The sequence below is a fragment of the Centrocercus urophasianus genome, unplaced genomic scaffold (assembly GCF_019232065.1).
Source record: "Centrocercus urophasianus isolate 14NV4802_14NV808 unplaced genomic scaffold, USGS_Curo_1.0 seq_10, whole genome shotgun sequence".
NCBI classification, from domain to species: Eukaryota; Metazoa; Chordata; class Aves; order Galliformes; family Phasianidae; genus Centrocercus; species Centrocercus urophasianus.
This window is the reverse complement of record NW_024884142.1, coordinates 61,943,742-61,962,928: the sequence shown is the minus strand read 5'-3', so window position 1 is coordinate 61,962,928 and position 19,187 is coordinate 61,943,742. Positions and strand designations below refer to the sequence as shown.

The following is a 19,187-nucleotide window of genomic DNA, read 5'->3' as shown; positions in this document are numbered from 1 at the left end:
GTAAATAATTCAGTTTACAAACCTTTTTTTTTTTTTTTTTTTTTTTTCTTCTTCTTCTTTTTCTTCTTCTGAAAACTGAAATCTACCCACAAATCTTCAGACAAGTGAGCAAGAACCCGGAGGGACTATAACAATCAGAAAGATCAACACAGTGGAATAGCAATACAGGAAGCATAACAACAAAGGGCCTAACACCATGGAAAGGTGGTACAAACAAAAAGTGCTCACCTGCCTCTGAAGATCTAGGCTCACAGGAAAACCCCACAAAGGACAGATCTCCAACTAGAGATCCTCCCAGAGTGGCAGCCAGCCTTTAAATGAAGTATAAGAGAGCTGCAGCCAGGCTCCATCCCTGTGGGTCACACGGCTGAATTGCCTTCACCTGTGCTACCAGGGCTAACTGGGTCCTCAGGTGCTCAATCAGTGGTTCAGTCTGTGACTCAACAGTTAACATACAGGGAATTTTTATGGATAATGAGCACCTTACTCTCTGCTGCTGTGCTCTCCTTCCCAGAAAGTCCCTGACCAAGCAGTCTAGCCTCTGCAATAAACTACCTGAGTGCTGGCACTCTCCAGTCCTGTGGTTCTATCCACTCCTTAGAAATAGAGAGAACAATTGACAACACTGTTTACTGTTAGCTGAGATGATGCAATACGTGAGGGATGAGGAAATAAGCAGGAAGCAGGATGGTTATGCAGATTTCAGCTTCCTAGTTGCACTCTTCAGCTGTACTGAGAAGTATTCCCCAGACAGATGCTTAGAGCAGACTCCCAGATATACTTCTTTAAAAGAGCAGCGATGGCGCCTGCCTTGTGCTGAAGGTACAGAAGATTTACTGGAATAACTTGTTGAGTGCAGCTAAACTGCAATATTATCTTCTTCCAGTCACAGCTGAAGGTCAAGATGACCCTTTCTGGAGCTCCAGCTGACTGTTTTGTGGCACCACTGATCATTACACAAATACTCTCTATTACAAATGAGTGCTTGATGGCTCTTATATAAGGTGCTCTGATATGTGGAAAGTGACAGCTGGAATTAGCCTGTCATGTTGATGACTGCATATGACAAGCCTGACTTTAACTCTAGTACTCATAGGACTTCTGTTATTAAGCCCCACACAGCCTTACAATTTGGGGATGAAAAGACAGAGGCTATAGTTGCCCTGCAAGCTTCAGCCCTCAGTAGCAGATTTCTTTATGAAGGGAGTACTTGCTACAAGAAGAAAAGACCCACAGAAACATGAGAAACAAAGTCCACAGCCTGGACACAAGCCAAAATGGGAAGCTCCATTTTCAGTTGACCTCCAAGACAAAAAAAAAAAAAAGGACAAAAATGAAAGGCCTTTAAACTGTTAGTTAGCATAACTGATAACTGTTATAATTACTTCAATGGTTATAATATTTAATTATAAATACTCTAGCCCTTAAGGTGAGAGTCACAACATGGATCTGGAGCTCCATGGCTTTGATGGGGGCAATGCAGAGTTTAGCAGCATCTTTTACACCCCATTATAAACTAAACTTCCCACTTCTCAGAAAATGCCAGGCTAGAAGCAGAGGCAATGAATAGGTTTTCTGAGTTATTTATGCCTTTTGCTTCAGATATTTGTATTTAGAGCTGCCTGTGATTTGCCTGATGGCTGCTGACAGGTATGACAGAGTGGCTCTGATTACAGGAACGTTATCAGTTGAAGCACTGCCATCAAATGCTGCACAATAAATGCCTACGTCCGGCTGCCCTTCCAAGACTCTCTGTCTCTTATTTCTCTCTCTTTCTCTTTCAGTCATTTACCTTTCAAGCTGATTTCAGCATCACTGTTCCTCCTTTTTCCTCCCTGAAAAGGATATTTTGGAATGTATAGCTGATCACTGTCAGCTGTAATTGCTCAAAAATGTAAATGTGCTTCAGAAAAGAGGAAATACGTTATCTGTGACTCATCCACACTTCAGGCAAACTCTAGTTCAAGGGGAAAATGAAAAGACAGCCCCCCCACCAAAAAAAAAAAAAAAAAAAAAAAGGCAGGAGGCAAGAATAACAAAGTTAAACAGGAAGAGATATTGAATACAGTCAATAGGCCTCAGAAGTAGCAAACTTTAGATCCACAAGAAAGCAACAATAGGCTGAGAGATTAATTATACCAGATTCTATCCTGCACATCAGTAGAACACCAGACCCCTTCTCGCAGGAACAAAAACTATCTCAATTAGCATGTGAAGAGGCTGGCTCATGACACAGGCATCACATACAGCTCCTAATCTTGAGCAGCTTCACCGACGTACATGTAAGTCCAGGTACAAGCACCTGGCTCTGCACCAAAAACCTGCTCGCTTGGAAAACAATTGTGTCATGCTCTGGCATTTCCCTTCCCTTCTGCTGCTGTCCCTCGTGTTGAGTCACTGAGGTCACAGATGATTGCTTTAAAGGGCCACATGCTGTGTGACAAAGGAATGGGACAAGCCTTTGTCATCCTTCCATTACTGCTCCTGACCATGACTTTCGGTCAGATGAAACAATGCTGCTGTGTCCCTGCCAGCTGTGCAGTGACAGTATGTGCACTTCGCTCCCCGTTCCCAGCATCCCCAGGGCATCAGTTCAAGCAGTACGTTCACCCCAAGCTTCTGGGCAGATGCTGACAATGCCTGGGGTGGCCACTGTGCTGTGTTATGCAGCATGTAGTGCTGTTCTATGCTGTTCTACACAAAAGAGATCAATTATTAAACTCTGGGTTCAGGTACATGAATCTACCTGCTGTTGCATAAACAAACTCTCAAGTGATATAGAGGAATTCATGCCAGATTTCACTGGCACAAACAAGACTGATGGCAGACAAATTTCAGAGCAGTGCAGTACTTGTTTCATGTTTCATGTATCAATACATTCATCTGCAATCCATGTTTGTGATGACCTAATGAAAGCGCAGTTGCTGTTGGTCTGGAAGTGTTTCCATGGAAGATTGGCTTTGCAACAAAAAAGCATAATAGGTGGTTGCCCAGGGCAGCAAAATATTAGGAGCTGTAAAATGTCAGTGCAGCGTGTGAACAGCAGCAGGTTCAGAGAGTCTGGATGTTTTCCAGTAATGACGCTGACCTCAGTTTTGGATGCTCCACATTTACACACCTCTCCTCGGACCAAAAGGTGCAGGGTCACCAGTGAGCCATTGCAGCAAAAATGCGGTCTGCAAGTTCACAGAAGATCCCAGATCACTGAGCTTTGACATATTTCAGGTGGAGCTGTTGCTTTAATGGATATGTAAGCACGACTCTTTTTTTTTCCAGACAACTAAAAATGGCCTGTCCCCAGGGTGTGCTGCCACTGTCCCTTCCAATGAGTGCCTAAGCTGAGTAGTGCATTACTTAAATAAAATTGATCTGTTACAGAGAAAATTTCAAGTCACAAAGTTCACATCTCTGTTTAAATGCAAGTTTTCACACTGCATTCTGATCTAATGTTCATTGTGCTCCATTAAGGTAGATAGAATCATAGAATCACCAAGGTTGAAAAAGACCTAAAAGATCATCCAGTCCAACCGTTCACCTATTCCCAATAGCTCCCACTAAACCATGTCCCTCAACACAACATCCACCCTTTCCTTGAACACCCCCAGGCTCGGTGACTCCACCACCTCCCTGGGCAGTCCGTTCCAGTGCCTGACCACCCTTTCTGAAAAGTAATACTTCCTCATGTCCAGCCTGAATCTCCCCTGCCGCAGCTTCAAGCCATTCCTTCTGGTCCTATCACTAATGACACGAGAGAAGAGGACGACCCCCAGCTCACTACAACCTCCCTTCAGGAAGTTATAGAGAGCAATGAGGTCTCCCCTGAGCCTCCTCTTCTCCAGGCTGAACATTCCCAGCTCCTTCAGCCTCTCCTCATATGGCCTGTGTTCCAGACCTCTCACTAGCTTAGTTGCCCTCCTTTGAACACGTTTGAGGGCCTCAAATGCCTCAGATGCCCATTTAAGCATCTCAGATCTTCTCAAATTATTGCCCAGGCCATATAAATCCAGTTTTTGCATTACTACTGAATTTTATATTTTATTTTTCCCTGGGAGAAGTGCAAGCGTGATCTCCAAGTATTGTGAATCTTATAGCCAAATTTCCCGAGTTTGGGGAATTCAAAGAGCTGACACACTGATATTGTGAAGGAAGAAACGTCCTCCCAGTGCCTGATCCCAATATCCTTCACATCACTGCTGGTAACACATCGAGCACTCCCTGCTGAGTCTTAGCCTTGGTCTGACAGTGGGGATTACTGTGCTGCAGAAAATCCCCAAACCTAAGGAATATCACTAAGTGTGCTTCCAGACAAGCACAGGGATTCTCTGCACCTCAGCATAGATCCTTCCACATCATTCTAAAAATGCACTGTGTCCTTTGTTCTTCTTTGTTCCTCTGTTGGCTGCTCTAAAAGTACTGAAAAAATCTGCTATTTTGGTTCACTTGGAAAGACTCCCATTGCCCTCAAAGGGCACCGGGCGGCAGTATTTGTACTAGGCGTAAATGAACACGGCTTTACTCCTCATCTTCCTTTTCATGAAAGGCAAATCAGGCAATTTATGTAGCAGGAACAAAATACTTGAGGATTTCTGCCCTCCATTCCCTGCCAGTGCTGTGGAACTGTCAGCAAAACCTCTCCCTCCACAAAATGCAGGCAGTGGTGCAAGCCGGGGAAACCCAGTGCCCAGTATAATGCTGCTGCAGTACTACCACAGACAGCAGGACACACACATGGATATACACAGACATATCTTACACGTTTTACACAGAGATATTTACATATATATGTATGCATAGGTGTGTGTGTGCACAGTAATAGCAGAATATTATTGTAAAACTCAGTACTGGTGATGTTTGTATCGATTTCCCTACTGGTAGAAAAGGCGCTGGTTGCTTCAGTACCATCTACTTGAATAGGAAGCTGAGGTAGCAGATTACGCCTACTTTGGCTGATAACTTAATGTAAAGATTTACTCTTTGGGGTGGTGTTTGGGAGTTGGTTAGCATCTCAATTTCCCATCCAGACTGTCAATATAGTCACTCACACCTTTGCAAACAGGTTGCAAAATCCTTCTGGGAATCAAAAGGTCAGCAATTTTTATCTCCTTTCCCCATGGAATGTAGTAGGTAGATGAAAAGCCTAACTGGAGAAATAGCCCTTTTTGTGAAATACACGTAAGATGTTTACATACCAGAACCCTTTACAAAGACAATGTAGCAGACTGCATTTTGCTTTTCAGCACTAGTACCCTGAGAATGCTGATGGTAGAGAAACCTATCACCAATTCTGCTAGATACACTTGCTATATTTTAAAACAAAACAAGCAAAAAAATGTAGAAGAATTCAATCAGCTATGAATATGCAGGCAAACGGCTCACTGGACAGGCAATAGTGCTTGAAGAGGAGATCAGCTAAGGGCTACCAAAGAGCCTCACCATTCTATCAGATTCAGAAAATTAACGTGAATGTGAAAACAACTAGATATTGGAAAAATGTATGACAGGTGCATTACATGTTCTTGCCTCAACCTTATTCCTTCCCATGTCTCTGTTCATGACACAGTCAGAAACCGAACACTGGGGCAGTGGGATCCTTGGCCTGACCTGATACAGCTGTCCTTATGTCCTTAATTTGGTGCATCAATTGTGCAGTGAACATTCATTTAATAACCCAGCTGGAGCAGGCACTTGTCAGAGATACACAAGGACACATTTCTCAGAATAAAAAGGGGATAAAACACCATTCTTCTAATTCACAAAAGCAGAAGTGACGGAGCAGCTTGTGGAGGATTCTGCTCTCACTCCTGGAAATCTGCTGACACAAATTGCAGTGCTAAGAGATCAGAAATGGGGCTGAAGGTACAAGGAATTGGCAGATTAAACCCAGAGGGTTTCTGAATTACTTGTTCTGCTTCATTCCTACACTTTCCTGTTTGGCAAATTCATTCCAGTTTTGAAAGGTCGAGAAGTCTTGCAATGTTATGTCTGACTAATTGACCACATAACTTTGTGTTCAACCTCCTAAATTGCTTGGACATGGTCAGGAGTGTCAGGCTGATTTCTGGTAACTAGAACACAATGTCCAAATTTGGGGGAGGGTTGTAGCTACTTTTAGAGATGGAGAGCATCAGCCTGGCCTAGCTGTTCTCAATCAGAAATGTTTGTTTCCAGGCTGCACTGGTGGTAGTTGTGCCTCATTTGCTAAAATAAGTACTTAATATCATAGGTGATTCTTAAAACTTCTTTGCTTCCTCCTGCTTCTTCCAGGGACAGGTTTTCCTTATGTGCCTTCAAGGACAGCCTCCTCTATTTTGTCTGCCCAGGCAGAGTCAGACCTGGGTGCCTTCTGGCCCTACTGACCTTTCAGGTCTCTGCTCCCACAGGAAGCCAAATTTCTTCTCATATTTCACCTCCATGTTGCTGCTCCTTATCCATTGCTGGGAAGGGTGGATTATAAAAACAGCCATGCCACCACAACACTTTTCTGGAAGGGTTGTTTTTTTCCATATTTTTTTTTAATCTGGGAAATGAAACGCTCAACTGACAGAGGCTCATTTCTCTCTAGCTTTCATGCTATTTGGCATTTTTACAGAGTCTCAGTTTTTGGAATTTTGTACAAGGATCTCAGCTCTCATTTTAAAAATGACAGTTAGCTGTTATCCTCCTAACCATAAAAAGAGAAGCCTGTAGATCTAAAAACCAGGTGGCAAATGACAGATTTGATTCCTGAAATCTTGAAGACAAAATGATCATGTTATCAGTTACAGCAACTATTCTTGTTATAATTCTGAAAATTTAGAAATAGTAGGACTGTCTTTTTGATTTCATGAGCACAGGGAATGGAGGACACTGAAAAATCATTTCAAACAGCCTAGGGCTGAAGGCATTACAGCCTCTCCTTCAGCTCATCCATTGCTATAACAGAATCCTGCTGCATGAATGTGCACTTTCCTGTGAATAGCATACACCTAACCTAAGTATTTAGTTTTCACCTGAAACAACCATCAGAATTCATATTGCATATGAAAGTTAACAAGAAAGAACCCTTTTACTGAAAGCCTAAGCAGGACAGAGGACTAAACTGGAAAACCTGAGTTACTGAGTTCAGTCTGGTGGTAGTCACAGCATCATAAAATTTATCTGGGCACTTTCTGAGTCACAAAAAATGACTCAAGTCACTTTGTCTAAGCACCCCAGAATGTCATTCGTCTCAAGGTTTGACAGCCTACTTTCATTCAGCTCTATGTAACTGTGGCCACCTCGTAGCTATTTGATCTTACACCATCTTTGTCCTTTAACCTACACAGAACTCCTTCTGCAGCATGTTTATTTGTAGATAGCAGGCACATAGCTTCTCATCCTTCGTTTTGCTTTCTTTGTCTCTTCCTGTCTGGCAGACTCTCCTTCCCCACCCTCTAATGCCTCTTTCTTCAGCGTGGTTCTCTGTGATTGCATGTGATGTCTCCAAAAGATGTTTTTATTTTATTTTATTTTTATAATTAGTTGCCCATGACAACATCTGTACTATTCCAAGTGAGCATGTTAGGTTTTTTAGGAAGGAAAGAGTAATTCCAGTTCACAACAATAAAATATATGATAGCTCAGCATTTAAATCGGAAGTAGTCAAAGTAGAAGAGAAGCTCTCATTTAAGTGGAAATAATGCAGTCTTAAAAGGATGCCAGGAACCTTTAAAACCTTAATGCCATACAATGGCCAATGAGGTTTATGGATAATTGAGCACAGTCTATGTAAACCATGATAGTGTCTGTTCCCTACCCTAGAACAAGAGAGTCTTATATCACTTTAAATAGTGTTACTTTCCAGATGGTTGCATTTAGTAGATTACACCTATATTTAGCAAAAAGAGGTTAGGGAATGCTTCCCATAGCATCTACCTTCTCAGAGGGACTGTACCCAAGTATCCCAAGATGCACCTAACACAACTCTGTAGGACTGGCTACCAGAAACAGATGGAATTCCCTCTTCTTTCTTCAGGGATTCATGTCTATTTCTCTCGCCTTCTGCAAACAGGGAAGATGTGCCTATCTTTATTTGCAATTCACACAGTCCCAGTAATGTATTTCAGCTTCCAATGGGTACCAAAATGGGCAGGACAAAAAACAACAGTGAAAAAAAAACACAAAAACACAGATTAATTCCATAGCAGTAATGCTCAGCTATTTTGAGAATAGGCCTAGGCCCACTGAATTTAGTGAAGGTACATTGGTTTATGTTAGTACAGATCTGACCTTTGAGACAAACATTAGATTTTTCTTTTCTGATTATGAACTTGCTGGAATCTCTAAGATTTCACTCTAACAACAGTGCCTGTGCTTAGACAGTAGGAAATCATCAGTTAGCCATACAGCTTCCCATCAATTATCTTTTAAGAGGAACAGGGAGGAAGCACCATGTATGATTGCAAATTCAGTGATGCTCAACCCACTTAATTCAAATTCATTGGACCTACCACATTCCTGATATGTTGTGCAGGTCTGTGCACACGGAATTTTTGGATAATTAGTAACAATTCACATTGGGGTATCTGTGGAAATACAAGAGGAACAGTTCAAAGAAGCAGCTGTGGAACAAGATAAACAGCATGAGAAGCAAGGACACCTGTAGAAAAAGAAAGAACGCCTCACAGCTTTGACTGGATAAGCACCCACATGAATGGTTGAAGAGTGTTTATAGAATGCTCTGTTGACATGTAAAGGTGGATGGGAAAGTTGTACGGGTGGATGGGAAAGCTAGAAAAAGAAAATTTGTGAAGCTATATAACTGATGTGAGAAATGATTTGGATCGTTCACAACTAAGTCCATGCATCAGATGCTGCAGGTATCTGAGTAAGCAGAGAATTATTCCCAGAATGCTTTCATAGAATAGTTTATCTTGGATGGGATCTTACAGATCACCTAGATCCAATACCCCCTGCCATGAGCAGGGTTGCCACTCACCAGATCTGTCTGCCCAGGGCCCCATCCAACCTGGCCTTGAATGCCTCCACGGATGGGGCATCCACAATTACTCTGGGAAATATATAAATATGTTAATATCTATATATTAAAACATGGGATGTGTGGGATGAAAATAACATTTGTATTTTATCTGCTAATTAAGTAATCCTAGCTGTCTGCTTGACTAGATGATTGGATAAAAAAGATACTGAATATGGATGAGCACGATTATTTATAGAGCGACCATTTGTTTTGTAGGTAACCAAGGATACACAGAAGCCATACAATAAATTATTCTCTTTAGTACTGGACATTAAACATTCCCTTGAGTGTTGAAGTTCTCCATTTGAAGGAAACAAACAAGTATGTTCACCTTGGTCCAGTGATGACTTTCCTATGAATCAGTAAAAATCCAAAGCTGCCTAGGCAGGCAAGACTGTCCAATGCAGTCTTAGATACAAAGATCCTTCATCTTTTCCTGTAGACGGAACATTTGCATAAGAATGTATTTGAGACAGCATTACTTTCATTTCCATATCAAATACGCCGTGTCCTCAATTTCTAACAGGGTGAGAGAGAACAGGGTGATGCTGTGCCAAGCTATTATTGTCCAGCTTCAGGACTTAAACCATGTTAAATTTCCTCCAGTCGAAGTACCCTTTGCTTTATATGGGGGCTGGGCCTTCAACACTTGGAAATGAAGATGCAGTTGTGAAGTGCTCCTTTTGCTGCAGAACTCCTCAAACTCAGAGCTGCAACTCCCAGCAGCTCTTCTGGAAGGTGGCTACTTCCAGGCAACTCCTGCAATGGTGACACTTGAAAGATAACATGGTGCAGAAAACAAAGGACGTAAGGTTAACCAATATACGCCAAGGAGGAAAAGAAACATGCAGTAAGTGTTTTAACATTCTTCCTGTCAAAAGCTGGATTGCAGGGTGTATGCAATGAGTATGTTTTCAGTGAAGACAAGATTGCTTTTCTAAGGCTCATCTCAGTGCACAATCCTAAGAGGATTTGGTGAGAGTTTTCTTAAATTTGATTTTTCTGAGGAGAAGAGATAAATTATGCTTAAATAAACAAAAATTAAATCCTATTTTTTCTGGATGAAGTTGTGTTTATCAACATCAAGAGCAGTAATTTCTGTATGTCTAATTCTTGCATAGCTATCTCATAAAAAGAAGTATTGTTAGAATTTCTTTTTATGATCTAATATATAGGTCTATTGAGTGATGTTCTAATAACTCGTATTTCAGATAGTTTATTCTACTAAGCCAGCTCTTTCTATCTATGCATTTCATTGTCTGTTTTGCCAATATCCATCCTCACAAATATGGAAGAGCTATTTAGAAACTGTAAATCAGGAGAAAGTAAACATATGCATTACAAAATACTGGTTGAAGGTAAAATGAAGATATGGAACAGTCAGAATGGATTTGTAAAGGAAAAAAAGTTGTGGCACACCATTATAATTTCTTTCCTGTAATGGGTAACAGGCTTCTGATTTCATTCAAGTTCTGAAGATTGGAATAAAGAAGAAGCTGGTAACATCTGCAGAAGATTTGATGTTCAAAGAGACTACAAATAAATGGAATTAGAATTCAAGATGGTTTTACAAGAGTTGAACAAGGCATTATAGACAGAGGCATCACTAGAGGATATACAAAGCTATCTGTCTGTTCTGCTTGGCACCCATGAAGCCTCAGCAATTGGTTCCTCCAGAATCAAGAATGACTTAAATATTCGCAGAACATTATAAAAGATCTGAAACAGATTGTCAAGTGAGGCCTGTACCACCTCTTTCCTTTGATGTCCTTAGTAACAGATTAGGCAAATGTTTAAGAAATAACCTAGGTACAGATGATCCATGGGATAGATGGATGAACTAGAGGAAATCTTGAAGTCATATGCCACATTTCTTTCCCTCTTTCAGCTCTTTCCCTTGACACTCATATTCTCACCCTTTAGGAGCAACAGAATCCAAATGTGCTATTTGATTGCCTCATTTCTAAACACAGTGTAATTCTAGCAGCCACACACAGAGAGGTATTTCATGTTACCACATCATCAGATTCCAGCCATGGTTTTTAAACTCATAGCTTATCTAAGATCAAAATTAGACCACTTGATTGGCCCAGTTCAGTTTATAAAGGTTTTTGCTGTATTAGTTGCTAAAAGCAGTAAATGCCTACAAATACTAAATGCCAGTGCCTACATGTTAACCCACTCACATCCTTTTGTAGCTGCTTTGACCCATATGGATCTTCACGCTGATTTTGCAACATTTAATGTGATGTCTGGTTTCTGTTTTCATGAGGCCTCTGCTGAAGCACTCTTAGAGGGAGTCTTTGGAGGGCAGCTTTGTTTGTCATTTTGTATGCTTCATCATACTAAGCAGGTTTTCACAAAACGTTGTTAGGGAAAAGTAGATAGAGGCAGAACTCCCGTTGATAATTCACCATGCTTAGGTTTAGCTAAACAGAACTCGATGCTGGACGAACAGGTTTCCAAGTTCAAGTTTACAGGTCACCTGTATCTGCTCTGTTCAGATTCGTTTTTATCAACTCATGGCTCACAGGCTGATATGATAAGCAGAATAAAAGAAATTTTGGCCGTGGCATAGGTGAGAATCTCAGCTTTTGAATAGATGTGGAGGAATGGAAGACTCAGTGGGGAAGATTAGTATGCTGAGCGAGTCTAAGAGGCAAAAGGTCAAGTAAGTTCAATACCTGAGAAACGATCTGATGGAAATCATTCAACTAGACAGGAGTGCATCAAGCCTGAGCAGTAAGTCAAAAAGCGCTTCTGAATTCTTAAAGGAAGTTCTTAAAATCCAATAACGTTTGGAGTACCAGAATGCTCCACTAAAGAAAAAGGCCTACTGGCTACCATACTGGAAAAAAACTGACAATAGGTTTTCACTGTAACAAATACCCTACTTCTATATCTAGATCCAAATTCTCAGTCCTCCAAACAACAAGCTATTCAAACCCAATGCTTTACATCAGCCCATGCCCAACATGCAAGAAGATTCAAGGCATAAACTAAAAATGAAGACCAAGACAAGATTTGTGACTATAGACCCAAATTTGCACTACTGACAAGTGGTTATATTACAACCTACTTGTCATTAATTTCAAAATGGATCCAGTAGACCAGCTATTCCTTTCTCTGTGAAGCCACTGTACTTTATACTGTGTAAAGCTATGTAAGGTACCTAAGAAGTCTGTAAAATAACAAGCCCTCTCCATAAATATCTAGCAGCTAAACACGTTACACATCTGTTTGTTGCTGGAAAAGATTCATCTGTAGAACCATCCAAAGAAACTCCCACTGCACAGCATTATTTCACTGGAGCTAAATGTTGCAGTGGTGCTTGGTATGGGAACCTTAACTTCAACCTAGGTTACATTTTTCTAGGCCTCTTATCAAGCTTTTAGCTCATGTTTCATCACCGCTCCAAGCTGTTGCACACAATGAGCAGAAAATATCTTTAAGTCCATCTGATTTCACAGACAAATTTACCATGATGAAATAGCTGTGGTCACTCAATCTCCACCTGAAAATGCCAGTTTCTCCATTAAGAGGGCAGTTAAGGAGCCTAGATGATTAACTGAGCTGAATAGTTGAGGTGCCCAATGTTTGACATTTCCCCCATTCCTTTGAAGTTCGTACAGGTGGGACTATTTTTCTCCTAAGAGAAGAACAATAATATAAAACTGAAAGCTAAATACTGGAAAGTAGAAACCACAAATGGTTACTTTTGCATTAAAGAGAAGAAAATATTTCTCTTCTGGGAGTGTAATGTTGCAAGCATTCTTTTCTAAGTCAAGGTCCTGATATGGGCTTTTAATTAATTATGTTTTAAAATCTTAAACAGCACAGGGATAAGTTACTAGGAAGGCTGTGTAGTGTTTAAGTTTGGAAGCTTTTCAAGACCCAATCTGAATAAATTCATAGCTGATCCAACCTCTTTCTGATGGCAGCAGTGCTTAGAGTATGATATTGGAGCAGGTGACATCCAGCAGTCCCTTCCAACCCAATTGTATGCGATTCTGGGACTTTTATCCAGAAAGATCAAGTTCTTTCAGAAAACATACCATATGATGCAGTTCAATTCTTGCTTCCCTCAGATATACATGCATTTTCAGCAGTCTCTCAATTATGAAACTCAATTTTGCAGACAGTAAATGGTTCATTTATTGATTCTCATCTACCAAATCCAGGTAGTTCCACAAAAAACAATATTCTGCTGATACACTGAAGGCTTAAAAAAATTACATTTATGGAGGAAAAACCCACAAAGTTACAAATTGACAGCCTCTCTTCAGTACTGGTGCTATAATTACAAATGTCAAAAACCCTTGATATGCTTCACAGATTACATCTTTAGGAGAGATGTGCTTCTCTTTAAATGCTGAAATAAAAAGACTTTTATGCATTTTGAACTGCAATTTCAGCCAACTATTTGGGCTGCAGTATTTTATTTGTTCCTCTGAGGTTTAAGTTACTGTGCATGCTGCCAACAAACACTCTTTTAGCAAAAGCTGATCCCCATTGGAATTCAGCATATACATTCTAAATTTAAGCAAACAGGGGAAGATTTAATAGTATGATTAATTGAAAGTACATATCAAGACTTTGACATGTAAAGAATAGAAGAATGTTTGCAACCCAAAACACAGGCTTAAGCTCCAGTCATTACAAAACCAAGCCCTGGGTGCTTTCATCCTCTAAGGTTAAGACTCTCTACTGGCTCTCCAGTAATACAAAGGATGAAAATAGATGACTTTTTCCTAGTTCAGTTTTCATCTCTGCAGAGGGATTATTGTGTAGCAGACAGCTAGGTTACAGCCTGCACCATTACATACCTGATTGTTTCATTACAGCCCCGGTTCTACTCTGTAGCTACAACAAACCAAATTCATACTGAAGTCCTGGTGCTTTTTACCATTCCTCTTCATGATTGGAGTGCTTACTGGAGAAAAAGCTTGGCCATAGTATAAGAGAGCCACAAGCTCAACACAGGTTCAGCTCAAGATTGCTGCATCCATGTCTTCTGTGGTTCTTTCCTTTTCCCCCCATTTACCCATCTAGCCACCGTTCTAAGCACTTACATAACCCTGAGATTTTTGTGGTAAACAGCGATTCTCTCAGTGTCTGCTTCCACTGAAGCAGTGGATACTTGGCAGTTTACATACCTTTAAGTTATACACGAGTTTAAACAGTACTTGAGAAATCTCATCTCCAAACCGTTCTAGGGAAATGTAAATACTGCTACGTGACAAACCCAGTGCCACCAGTTCCCTGCTCTCCAAAAGCACAAAACTGCTAGCTACACCATGTACACCCATACAGATATTCACCAGTGAGATCCCAGCTCCACAGTGTTCCCTCTGGCAGCTTGCTCAACAATTTATTGCAACACTTACACAATAAACACAGGAGTTTCATGGCCCTTCCAGTGCTGTCCCATGTGATCAGCGTAAATGGCCTGCAAGAGCAGAGCTTCAACCCTTTGCCCCTCCTTTGAGACACATCAGGTAAATGACAGAGCCCTTTACAAGGCTTAAGGAGTCTTCATGTAAAGTATTTACCTAAACTGACCTCACCTTGTTGGTGGTAGATTGTTTCAACACCCTTAATAGGGGAGAATAGCCAGAGACAGTCCAGCTGGGATGTCTAACCTTCCTGGGGGAAGGAGGAAAATTGGTGCTGCTTTATTTGGTGCTTTCTGCAGGCTCGTATCTACCAGCAGGGCTCAGCTTGCATTAACAACAGTATTTAATCAGTTTAAACAGTGCTGGGGGAGATAAAAGCCAATGGCTTTCAGTCAGACATATAGGAAACAGCTACAGTCTCCAAGACAGCTTCAGCCCCACCTTGTATTTTGCAGTAGGTACGCCAGGGGACTACAGCCTTGAGATTTAGCTATGTTTGGATTCAGTGAAAAAGAAAAGACAGGTCAGAGGGAACTGGGCATATATAAGCACAAAGCTAGAATCATTTGCACTGAAATTCAAAATTAATTAACTTTACTTGTAGATTTTTTTAAGCATGGATTTTATATGTTCATTGAAAGCCTCTTCATGCATGTTCTGTTCCTTTAAGAGACAGAGCTGTGCATGTCTGTCTTATACCTCTTATCGTCAAAGGAAGATGTGAAGAGTTTGATTGTTTAGGGGTCTGGTAATCAGAAACACACACAAAAAACCAGGTCACCAGTTTGTCTGCTAGTTCCCAGCTGCCTTAAATGCCTCCATGGCACTCCTCCACATGATGTAGCTTTACTCACTAATTTTCTTCTATCTTGCAGAGAAGAGATCTCTCAATGAAAATGCACAGAGGTTTTCTGTAGTATACTCTGTATTTCTCTCTAATGGACTAAGAAGTACACTTAAATAGCTATCTCTGAAGAGGATGTTTCAGATAGAACTAAATTAATTCAGTGTTTAATGATAAATAATTCAAGCTGCCATACCTCCGGAGAGTTATAGAAGGAAGGGATAAACATTTAGCATCATTTTAATAATTTCTGACATCTTAACTGTATTGAAAAACCTTCTGAAAGTAGCCACAGACTTACTTAGTCCACTCTGGTCTGCTTGTTGGCCTTAGTCTAGCAAACAGAATAGAGATATCTTTTCTCACAGAGTTTACTGAAACAAGTAGCCTGTTAGAAATTAGATATTGCTTCTAGATTTCCTGCCTGGTGCTCTGACAGTTTTTCCTACACTTTTCTCCTGAGTTGTCCTACAATGCTCGGAAGTCCTTAACCTTCTCCTTAGGCTGACATCATTAAGCTCTAACCTTTATCACATGGGAAAGCCAGTGGCATCCAGCCACAGGCATACAGAATACTGAAGGTGTTGTCACAAAAGACTTCCAACCAGCTACTGTGGGTCCTGGAACAGACCAAGTGACTCTTAATTCAGAAATAAAAAAAAACAAGGAGGTTTTCCAGAGATACAATCCAGGCTGAAACTGTCTGTATACAGTAAGTGTTTGAATTATACTGATTAAGGAACCAGTGGTAACAGACTGACACTTTTCACCTTTAGGCCTCTGTTAAGCACCCACCATATCACGTAGTGAGCAACTGCTCGTTCCCATCATTTTGCAGAACAGCTTCTGAGATTTGGGCAGAGTGACCCAGATGAACACTCTGCAATTCTCTGGAGGTGGGAGAACTTCAGTGAACATGCAAGCAAGAATGCAAGTGAAATTGTAACTACTCATTTCAGAGGATAAGCAGGAGGTGGAGCTCTACGTGCCTTGTCTTCCTAAATAAATTGTTTGCTTCTTAGTTTGAGGCTTACATTAGTAGCTGACAAAATGAAGAGGAGTTTCCAAGCAAGCATAGCATAGGAGCTTTGCAGCCTTCATAGGCCCACTGGGGCTGTTTCTAGGAAGAAAGAAGCAAGACTGGACAGACACAGAAGGCTTGCTGATTTCCATAAGGACACAGGAGGCATGGAGCTTGTTCAGAAGAATGACTATCAAGACATTTCCAGCTGGATTCCAGTACCTGTTTCCAGAGAGGTCTATCATAGCATCTTAATTTGAATGAACAGGAAGCCATTTGAAAAGGTAATTTGATTTGATTGAACAAAAGTAGCTGCAGACCAGTAAGACTGCAATTAGAGGAATGTGTGGAAGAAAGCAGATGGGAAGAAAAGGGTCAGGGACAGCTGGTAAACAGCTGTCCTGGATTGCTGCATAATTTACCAATGATGGGACAAGAGAAGGGCTCTCTGGCTGAGGCCTGGGGGAGACTCTCTGTAACACCAGGGGAAGATTATGGAGCTTTCCTTCTCTTTTGTGCCACAAAAAACACCAAGTAGTCACCTGGCCTATGTACTCAGTAATATCTATGTGGATAAGGAAGAGGTTTGATCATCATAATTTACTGCATGAAAGAAAACAACAACAGAATCAGTGATTCTGATTAATTTTAGCAGATTTGATCTTTTGTCTGTAACAACTCCTTTCTCTGATGCCAAACTAAACATCAGCCTGTGCAGAACTGCCCTTTTTTTATGCTTCGCTTTCAAGCACCATACCTGCACTTCTGCAACTTGGTAACTCTTGCCCTATACATTGTTATACTGTAACCAGTGGGAGAGAGCACAAGGTGAGTGGGAACCAAGCTTGCAAATGAAAAGAGCCACAATACCTTTGCTTTCATCTGCCGAAACTATTTACATTGATGGCAAGCAGACGGTAAACAGATGGCAAGTATTCTTCTTATGGGACCTCCAGCCAAGGATGCAGACCATGCTACATGAAAAGCAGAAGGGGCTGGAGAGTCAGAGCCTCCACATCCCAAGGTACTTACACAGACATGCCTTGAGGCAAACCAGCTAAACCAGCTCTCTAGGATCAAGCCCCACTCCCCTTCACCTTTTATTTCTGCAAGGAGATAAACCGGTCACAAGTCTTTGTGGTAGCTTTTCAAAAGCAGAATCTTCCTGGCTCAAGCATTACAGAACCCTTTATTTTGCTGCCCACTAATGGACTTTATTAATGTGATAGTTACTAACAACATGAGCAGCCGCATGAACCAAAAAGGAAAGCCAAAAGTTTACACCTGGCAAAAGGTCTGGGCTGCTGACTAGAGTCCCATCCTCCCATGCCAGCTCATGGGTGTGTGCAAGGAATTTCTGATGCATGCTCTTGTGAACAGCTAATGTGCAGTCTAGCAGTTTCCAGTAAATGGCTCTGAAGACTGCAGAGCCGTTGCCATACACAAGTCTATTGTTCATATGCAGGATCCGCCTACCTACCCTTTCATTAGAAAAGCACAGATCTCAACAGTGGCATGTTTATCTTAGCAGGGTGTTAAACCTCACCAAGACAGCCGCTGGTTTAGGATTAGAAACAAGTTTATCCCAGCTATTCTGAAACATCCAAAACGCAGGATTATGCACATGCATGTCAACAGCGCTTGGGAAACAGATTAAGAAAGTGAAATGAACCAAAATGAGAACACCTTCATATATGAGAATGAGAGCAGGACAATTGCAGTGGAGAAATGGGGTTGCTGTGCAGGGCAGGAGCTCAGCTTCAGAATGCTAGAGTCTCTCCCTGGGCTAGAATCAGGGTCTATGAACACCTTCATAGACAATGCTTCATGCGTTGAAAACCCCAGCCAAGAGAGATGAAAATCCCAGGAGGCTAGTAACATCTGTAAGTCAAACAACGTTAAAGAAACTGTTTCTCCAATCTTATAAAAATATATGGGTGATCCTAAGCTGGCATCATCTCATCCTAACCCAGACTGACTCCTATCTTTACTACAGAGACAATACTGGTTATTTTGGTAGCTGGATTCAACAGAACAGACAAGTGTCCTATGAGAAAAGCATCCAACAAAGTCCTCCAGATAGAAATGCTGCAACTGCATTCAAGTCTGTGGCCTGCACTGTCTGCAGTTTTTTCATTTGCCCCCCCCCTCCCCTCCCCTTCTATCATAAACTGACTCGCAGTGCATGAGATAAGGCATGTCTCCTCCTCTTCTTCAAGAGATAGGTAGTAGAGCTGGAAAAGGTTCTAGTGAGATATTAAGAACAGCACTGAGGGAGACGGACCTGAAAGCCCACAGATCCAAAATTAGTGAGATAGGACACAACCAACAGTTTTCAGCTGACTTTCCGGAGATGCAGAAGCAGCAGAAAGGAGGTGAGGTAGGGAGGGAAAAGCAGAGATTAAAGCCAGAGATCAGCAAAGCAGTAAAGGAAGACAGGATACATCAAGGACAGAAGGGAAGACCAAGATAGTCAATTCGGTGCCTCCAGAGAAAGACGAAGGATGTCATCAGATAGGATGCAGACAGAAGAAGCATCCTAATGCCTATGCAGCCACATATATAGGAGGGTCTTCATACAGATAAAGGGACAGTGCATTGCATGAGGGAAAAGGAGCAGTATCTGAAAGGAAGGAAGGAAAATGCAGTCAATTTGGACATGTAAGCTGGAGGAGGAGGGGATGACTGGACATTTAGAGGAGTGCAGGAGCAACTCACATGCTAAGACTTTTGGCACCACAAAAATCATTATTTTTTTTCTCATTCTGTGGGCAAAATTAATTCACTGACTGTCAACCCTCTTCAGAACAACCTCCAGTTTTTGCTTCTTAATTTGCCCAGCTGAGTTTTACAATTTTCACCCCTGAGCTCATATTCTCCCAGCATTTAACATTTTTTTTTTCCAAGGCCACCAACCATGGGTTATTA

The 19,187-nt window shown here is 41.4% G+C and overlaps 1 long non-coding RNA gene across 1 annotated transcript in view; it reads right to left on the bottom strand.

Moving 5' to 3' along the window:
• The window catches only part of LOC122169585, a 147,338-nt gene that overhangs the window by 126,194 nt on the left and 1,957 nt on the right, over positions 1 to 19,187 (bottom strand). The gene's annotated exons all lie outside the window — the stretch shown is intronic.